Source organism: Oryctolagus cuniculus, chromosome 6 (genome assembly GCF_964237555.1).
Source record: "Oryctolagus cuniculus chromosome 6, mOryCun1.1, whole genome shotgun sequence".
NCBI classification, from domain to species: domain Eukaryota; kingdom Metazoa; phylum Chordata; class Mammalia; order Lagomorpha; family Leporidae; genus Oryctolagus; species Oryctolagus cuniculus.
This window is the reverse complement of record NC_091437.1, coordinates 87,519,409-87,528,642: the sequence shown is the minus strand read 5'-3', so window position 1 is coordinate 87,528,642 and position 9,234 is coordinate 87,519,409.

Here is a 9,234-nt window from a genome sequence, read left to right as displayed (position 1 = left end):
CTGATATGTAATAGAAACTTTACAGATACATGAAAAATAAAGTGAAAAGAATTAAATTTATGATCCTAAAACCATTTAAATAAAATTACAGTCAATTGACCCTCACCAAAGAATGACTTAGGGGAAATTATGACTTGGCACTATATTAGGTAGCCAATATGTTTGTTTACAAAAGGCAAACATGCTACATTCCAAATATACTGTATTCCTGACTTATTTATCTCTCCAGTGTCATCTCCAAGGTTTCCTACTATGAAGATTTAGGCTTACACTGATCTAATTATGAATGTGTGTTTAGATTAGTTTGACCAAAATGAACATTTATGAAGAAAGATTGTCAGTGATAACTAATTCTGTATTGATGATCTTAAAACGTAAGATTCAATTCACCTTCAACTTTATCCCTCTGACATTAATGCATTTTAATGCATTCTTTAATTGGTATCATTTGCAGAGATTATATAGTATACAGAATTTTTCATGTTTGCTTTCTTGTCTTTGCAAAAGGTTTAATCAGAGTAACTGATATTTAAACTGTTTGCTTTTTTAGACATTTTATTTATTTATTTGAGAAGTAGACTTATAGACAGAGAGAAAGGTTTTCCATCTGCTGGTTCACTCCCCAAATGATTTCAATAGCCAGAGATTGGCCAATCCGAAGCCAGGAGCTTCCTCCTGGTCTCCCGCACAGATGCAGGGGCCCCCAAACTTGGGCCATCCTTTACTGCTTTCCCAGACCATTAGCACAGAACTGCATCAGAAGAGGAGCAGCCGGGACATGCATCAGTGCCCATATAGGATGCTGGCACGACAAGCAGAGGCTTAGCCTACTATGCCACAGCACTGGCCAAAACAGTTTACTCTTAAGAGCCCTGTGTCCAACTCCTTTGAAATTTACAGTGTTTAAATGAGTGCATTCTGACATTCTGAGAATGATTACATGACTCAAGAGAATGTGCAATTTACTAAGATTTAACAGCTGCAATCATTTAGTGGTGTTTATTGTCATATTAAAGATGTATTAATTGCACATCAGAATTAAATGTGACTGAAGGGTCCATGAAAAAGAGCTCACACATCATCATTCATTGATGTGCCACCTTATCCTTTGCAGAGGCTTCTCTTTAGAAGGCAGAAAGGATGGATGGATAAACTAATAAAGAATAAATACCTTATACATTTTTAAAATCAGGAACAGCTTTGTAATCTCTTCTGTGAGCCATCAACTACATTCAGATTAGCTTTAATGAGGAATTAGAAACCAAGAGTCCCACCACAGACGCTCCTAATTAGAGCTGATTACAATTTTTGCAAATACTTAGTGAGGATAGCACACTTCATGGTGAATTTTAAACTTTCAAAAACTGAAATTATAAAAAAATGTAGGAGCTGGCAGTGTGGTACAGGGGGTTAATTAGGAGTGCCAGTTTGAGTCCTGGCCACCCAGCTTTCAAACCAACTTCTTACTAATGAACCTGGGAAGGCAGTGCGTGGTGGCCCAAGTATTCAGGCCACTGCCACCCACGTGAGAGAACAAAATGTAGTTCCAGTTTCCTAGCTTCAGCCTGGCCTGGCCCTGGTTTTTGTGGCCATTTTGTATGATAAGTAGTGGACGAAATATCTCTCTCTCTCACTCTCTCTCTCTTCTCTCTCTTCTCTCTCTCCCCCCACCTTTATGTCACACTGCCTTTCAAATACATTTTTAAAATTAAAGAAAAATACAGAAACAATGAGTGGAAACAATAAAGAAGGATGCAGCAGTAGAGTTAGTTTCATCCCCAAGGAAAGAATAAAAGCATTAGCAGAACCCGTGAAGGCATTTCATGGAACAAACATTTCGTTATCCATCATTGTTCACATCCCATTCTTGCTCATTTTGAGAAATGTAACAGGCTCTGGAGCTAGTCTGAGGTTATTACACCACAAGATTTTAAAATATACAGGGTTCCCATAGTCACTTGCTGGCTAATGACACTGCAAAAGCTTTTTGTCCTATTTATTAGTTTGGTCTACAATTTCTCTATTAATAATGTAGACTTGTCATTCAATTGGAGCTGAGTAGCCACTTCCAAAATCTTTTAGATAAATTTAGTGGTTTTTTAAAAGATTTATTTATTTTATTTGAAAGGCAGAGTTACAGAGAGGCAGAAGCAAAGAGAGAGAGATCTTCCATCCACAGGTTTACTCCCCAAATGGCCACAACGGCTGGAGCTGCGCTGATCTGAAGCCAGGAGCTAGGAGTGTCTTCCGGGTCTCCCACGTGAGTGGAGGGGCCCAAGGACTAGGGCCACCTTCTACTGCTTTTCCAGGCCACAGCAGAGAGCTGGATCAGAAGTGGAGTAGCTGGGACTCGAACCAGCACCCAAATGGGATGCTGGCACTGCAGGCGGTGACTTTACCCACTATGCCACAACATCGGCCCCAGATAAATTTAGTTTTATAAATAAATAAGCTGTCAACATTATTTCCTTAGAAATATGCATAGAGGATGACTTAAACATGCAACAGCACTTCTACTTGAAGTGTGAAGACCTGTGGTAGACCCCTGACAGTCTAACACTGTCCTCTGCAGCTGCATATAGTATGTGGAAGCTAAAGTGACAAAGAGTCATATGATCACTGATACACATTGAATTTACTTTCAACTTTCACAACTTAAAGCTTAACTAATGTTTTTTAAAGCTTGTGATGGCCACAACAAATCAAAGAAAATATGAGGTTAGAAATTGTGGAAGCATCAATGACATGTATTTGCACTTCATAGAAATGGAAAGACTTATCATCAGAAGGCCTTTGTGAGTGACTCAGAGCACTGCTCCATGATGGCTTCTGATGAAGGCATTCTTTGTCTTCAGAGAGTTAAATTGTGGCAATCATCTGTCGCCTCAACAGAAATCTGAGCTTTTGTGTTGAAAGAATAAGCTTCTTCACAATCTATGTGCATTATCACAGTGAAGATTCTTCAGTGTGTGAGGGCTGTATACCCAGACCGGCCAACTCAAATTGGAGAATCAGACATACTACTTCGCTGTCATGACATTGCCATTTTGTAAGAGTAAAGGCCAATTAATACCCTTCAAATGAAGTACTGATGATGTTATTCCTGATTATTTTCAGTTTATTCATCTTTGGCAGGGATACCACCAAAATGATGCTGTGTTTCTCTCATTGTGTTCTAAGAGGTAACACAATTTTTATGTGTATTGTGATTGATGCTGCAGAGTCTTCCATAGCCCATTGTACAGTCACTTCCAATCTCTGTAATTAAAATGCTTTTGGCACAGAGTAGCTTAGTTTTATGGGTAACTTGACTAAGGTACAGCAACCAATTAATCAAAAGCAAGTCTAGGTGTTGCAGGGAAGGTTTTTCATAAATGTAAACTTCAAATAAAGATTACTCTAGATAGTGTGGATGGAGTTCATTCAATCAGGGAAAGTGCTTACAAGTAAAGCCTGAAAAGGAACAAGTTCTGCCTCCAGGCTGCCGTCACAGGACCTGGCAGCGTTTCCAGCATGTTGGCCTGCTCTGGACATCCCCGTAGTTAAAAGAACCAGCTCCTCAAGCTAGAACTCTCGATGTAATGTGTATAATATATTAATAGCACACATGCACACACACACACACATACACACACACATCCTTTGGATCTGTTTCTCCAGAGAATCCTGATCTAATAGAGACATTAGAGCTGGGAGTGATCCAGAAGGAAAATAATCTTAAGGATGAGTTTTCTGAATTGTTGGTGTGGAGGTCTTTTGCAATCAAGAATCGTCCTGTTCCTAATTGAGCTGCCAATTTAACCACTCCTTCATTTCCAAGATTATGAAATTCTGGCTCCTCATTTTATTGAATGGCCTATCATCTACTTTTTGGAATAGCTTTATTTAATTCACACAGTAAGTAATTTATGGTTTTTAAAGACTTTTTTAAACTTATTTAAAAGGAAGAGTTACAGAGAGAAGGAGAGACAGACAGACACAGAGAGAGATTCCATCCTCTGGTTCACTCCTGAGATGGCAGCAATGGCCAGGGCTGAGCCAGACTAAAGGCAGCAGCCAGCAACTTTTTCTGGCAAGGGCCCAAACACTTGGATCATCTTCTGCTGCTTTCCCAGGCACGTTAAGAGTATCCTATAGGAAGTGGAGCAGCTGGGACATGAACAAGTGCCTGTATGGAATGCTGGTGTAACAGGTGTCAGCTTAATACACCACACCACAATGCCAGCCCGTCAAGTTAATTTTGAAGCCACTTTTATCTGTTTTTTTTTTATTTGTTGCTTGTGCTTTTTACATATCTAAGAATCCACTGCCAAGTCCAAGATAAATAAGATTTACTTCTAGATTTTCTCCTAGGTCTTTATAATTTTAACTCTTAGATGTCGTATTTTTCTAAGTATGAGCTGATTTCTATACATGGTGTGAGATAAGATTCAACTTCATTCTTTTACATGTGAATATCTTTTACATGTTGTCCTATAATCACAGAACAAAAAGTCTACTCTCCCCTATTGAACTGAACTGTGATGTCAAGCAGCTCAAATAATTAGTGCTTCAACTGAATCAACCACTAACTTGCAGACAAAAATCAATAGAATGAATTTTGGGAGTTCTTTGATAGAAATAAAAACTTACATCACCCAGATGAGAGTATTGAAAGAGAAAAAAAAAAGACGGCACAATTTCAATCAGAAAGTACAGTGTTGTTTTGCTCACCTGCCCACCATATCTCATTTTCCAGTTCCGTACTGGTTGTGGGGACAACAATCCACACATTGATGATAATTGATGAGACTTGCTAGTGCCAAGGGGTCAACATAGATCTTATTCTCAAAAGAGCTGTGGTTGTAAATGTTGACCTTCCTGACAATTCCCTGAAGAATTGAAAAGAACCAAAGTTTTCTGTTGCTCACTTCAGTCTGTAGCAGATTTCTAGCAGCGGTACAATCCATCAGAAACATTTAAAGACACACATCACCCACAGTTGATTGGGGAAAGTAATGGCAGATGGAATAATTATAAGACAGACTCAAAATCTGAGGAGTGAGAATATTGTGGGAAAGGTCTTTGAAAGTCTATCAGGTAGATCAGAGGAACCAGAGGCCAAGGCACCTGTCCAGGGTCAGATGCTTGCTCAGAAAATGGCTATGAGGACAACAGGCCTATATCTCTGCTTAGTCTTTGGGTTTCACTTGGTCAGGAGTTGAAGCATAGCCAAAGATGTGTGCAGCTTGGCTCAGCGTTGAAGAAGTGCTCCAACTTAGAACCAATCTGAAAGACAGCAAGATGATTTCTTGGATTTTTATTTGCTTTTTTGCTCCATCTTTGCTTCAGCTACTTAAGGAAATCTGTATCAACTGTCAGATTACTGGCTGAAAGCTGAGATAACAAGAATTCAGTGGCCACACATAAAAAGGAATAATGCCTTTCCAAAAATAGTTTGGAAAAATGATTTCAGCATTCAAAGATCAAAAATACAGTAGATATTTGGTTCAGCAGTTAAGATACTGCTTGTGATTCCTGCATCCCATATTGGGGTGCCTGGGTTAACTCCCAGACTGCTCCTAATATCAGTTTCCTGCTAATGCACCATTGTGGGAGTATAGACAGCAAGTGATAGCTCAAATAGTTGGATCCCTGTCACCCACGGGAGACCCAGATTGAGTTCCAAGTTGCTGATTCAGCATGGCTCAGTCCTGCCTCAGAGAGGCATTTAGGGAGTGAACCAGCAAATGGGAGATCTCTGTCTCTGCCTCTTTGCCTTTCGTATAAATTAAATAAATAAAAAAATTAAGGTTTATTTATTTACTTATTTGAAAATCAGAGACAGAAGAGGAAAGACACAGACATATACACACACACAGGGCGGCATGGGGGAGAAATCTTCCATCTACTGGTTCGCACCTCAGATGGTCACAATGGCTGGAGCTTAATTTGGGTCTCCCACGTGTATGACAGGGGCCTAGGTACTTGGGCAACCCTCTGTTGCTTTCCCATTCCATGAACAGGGAGTTAGACTAGCATTTGAGCAGCTGGGACTCAAACCAACATCCATACAGGATGCTGTAGGCTTAACCCACTACACCACAACACTGTCACCCCAAATAAATTTTATAAAGATTAAAGAAAAGCAAACCCCAAGGAGATGCCCCTTATCTGATTTACAGAATTACTAAATTATAATATCCCAAATCCCTAGCTTTCAATAAAATTGAAAGACACACCAAAAGCCAAGAAATTTTTACCCAATTCAGGAAGAAAAAAAACAAATTGACAGAAACCATTTTTCAGAAGTTCAGACATTGGATTTATGGAAAATTTTAAATCAGCCACCGTGTGTGGTGATTAGGGAATAACATTAGCAGTAAAGTTTCAATTCTGTGATAAAGGTAAAACCTTAGTTATATACTCAAGATACTCAGCTTTGGAGACAAAACCTTTAGATAAGGAAGAAAGGATAGCAGTGTTTGTGTTCTGCCTTAGCGTGAAAGGCAATGCTGTATATTCTCTTGAATCACTGGAAAGGTGTGGATCTGTGGAGAAAAATACAGTGCTAGGAGGTCTGTGCAATTCAATTGGACCTATGTGTGCTCTGGTCTCAAGAGGAGAAATAAACTGAGAGTGTTTACAAACTTTTATAGCAATTTCACAGAGTAAATCTATGGCTGTTAGCTATGATAATGAAAGATTAGTTCATATTTCAAATGGTTTCCATTTCATTTTTAGAATTATTTATTTTATAGAAGTATTGATCCAGAACAAATTTGGAAACATTTAAAAACTACTTCTTCTTTACAAATAGTTTAAGAAGTACTATGACTGGGGGCTGGTATTGTGGCACAGGGGTTGGTTAAGCTGCTGCTTGAAACATTAGTGTCCCATATGAGCCAGTTCAAGTCCCAGCTGCCCCACTTCTGATCCAGGCCCTTACTAACGGCCTGGGAAAAGCAGTGGAGCATGGCCCAGGTGTTTGGGCCACTGCCACCCATGTGGGAGAGCTCATGAAGCTGATGGCTCCTGGCTTCAGCCTGACCCAGCCCTGGCTCTCGCGGCCATCTGGAGAATGAAAGTAAATGAAAGAGTCTCTCTCTCTCTCTTTCTTTCTCTTTCTCTTTCTCTTTCTCTTTCTCTTTCTCTTTCTCTCCCTCCCTCTATCTCACCATCTCTGTAATTCTGACTTTCAAAATAAATAAATATATCTTTAAAAAACAATTTAAAAATAACTTACTATCTTCCTTGGAAAAAGGTATCCTTACTATTTATTTATTATCCTAGAACACTTATTTTGCTCAATTTTATAACATCCCTTGTTTGCATTGTCAGGGTATATTTATACTTATTTTATACTGCTATATATATATTATTTATTTTATACTGATATATATATATAAATAATCTCTTAATTTATTTGAAAGAGTTACAGTGTGTGTGTATGTGTGTGTGAGAGAGAGAGAGAGAGGGAGAGAGAGAGAGAGGGAGAGAATTGAACTTCCTTCTGCTAGTTCACTCCCCAAATCCCCTCAATGGCTGGAGCTGGCCAGGCCAAAGCCAGGACCCTGGAGCTTCTTCCAGGTCTCCCACATGGGTGCAGGGGTCCAAGCACTTGGGCTATCCTCTGCTGCTTTTCCAGTCTCATCAGTAGGGAGCTGGTTAGGAAGTGGAGCAGCCAGGCCTCAAACCAGCTCTTGGCAACACAGACAGAGGCTTAACCTACTACGCCACATCCCAGTTCCATGCAAGATTATAATTATCTACTTCTGTCCTTTGTTGTGCATTGTAATGATATATTTATACATTTTGTTCTCCTGGCTACATTGTGAGATACATATTGGTGCAGATCAGGGCATTTCTTATATTTTTATCATAAGCACAGTGTCTATCCTATTAAAGGGTCATAACTTGTGTGCTGAGCAAAGAAATTCCATGATGATTCTATTTATCATGTAGTTTATGAGGAATAATACCCAGAGATGGACTGAATAAATGAAAGTGTGGCAATCAGCTGATGAATAGTTCCCCCAGAACCATTCAATGATGAGGCATTTTTGTAATGTTCAGTTGGAGATGGAGAAGAAAGTTTAAGTAAAATAGCCAAATCTTTACTGCCCTATCGCACTATCACTGCAGAACGCAGTGATGTGAATGCTGGCCCTCATGTCCTCATGTACAAAATTCCATGCATATTTCTTCCTCCTGAGTGTGAACATGGCTGCCTAGTTGTCTCAAACAGTAGGAAGCCAGGGATTATTATGTCAAACCTTCACATGTCTGAAGAATCATATTGTTGTTAACAGCCAGTGAGTCCCAATGGACATGTTCCCTTTGACTGAACTTGGCATATAAGGATTAGGAAGAGGCAAGAGGCTCTGGTAAGCTAGTATTCATCAAGAGTGCCCGTGTTACATAAGACACACCTTTGAGATGCAATATGTAGTTACACTTCCTGACTGGTTACTTGAGGCAGAAGGAGAAACTCATGACACCAGGTGAAGCAAGTGAACACGTGAAAGCCTTGCACAGACAGGCAGAGTGTTCAAAGCATGCCGAGGCTGTGATCTGCCATCACTCAGCTTCCCCTGCTCTCTCCCACAAGTCGAGACTTTGTAATTCATGACTAAGCCCAGAAGACAGTCTATAATTGTACTGAAGACCTGACAGATAACTGCATATGATGAACGTATGCTCTACCATTAGCTAAAGCATAATAAACGTGATGTTGTAATTATCCATGCTTCCATACATTTAGAATTTTAAAAAGTTGTGTCCCTGGCAGATAGGATCAGTATTTTCCATTTGTTTTTGTAATAATTCATAGTTTTGCATTATATTTCTCTGAATCAGCTTTGGCTATATACAGCTTAACACTTTATTACCTTTTGATTGCCCTATTGTCCCTCACTAAAATAAAATAAACAAATAAAAATAAAACCATAGCTTTGTGGTCCAGCTCTACCATGTGATTCCACTCCATGTAAGTTGCATTATGGAGGTACTGCAATTTGTTGGACTCTTCCAACACGAATCTCTCTGACCTCTTCTCCATTCCAAATGAAATTCACTGGTTTACAGAAAAGTTGCTGCCTTGAGGTACCAAGTAGAAGAAACTCAGCCCTCTGTTGAATGTTATTGTGAAGTATGTGAATTAAGTATTCTTTAGAGTTGTTCAGAGAGAATCCATAGTACATGTATGAAGATATACAAAGGAAGATTTATGAGTGCAATTGCCTCATGTGATTA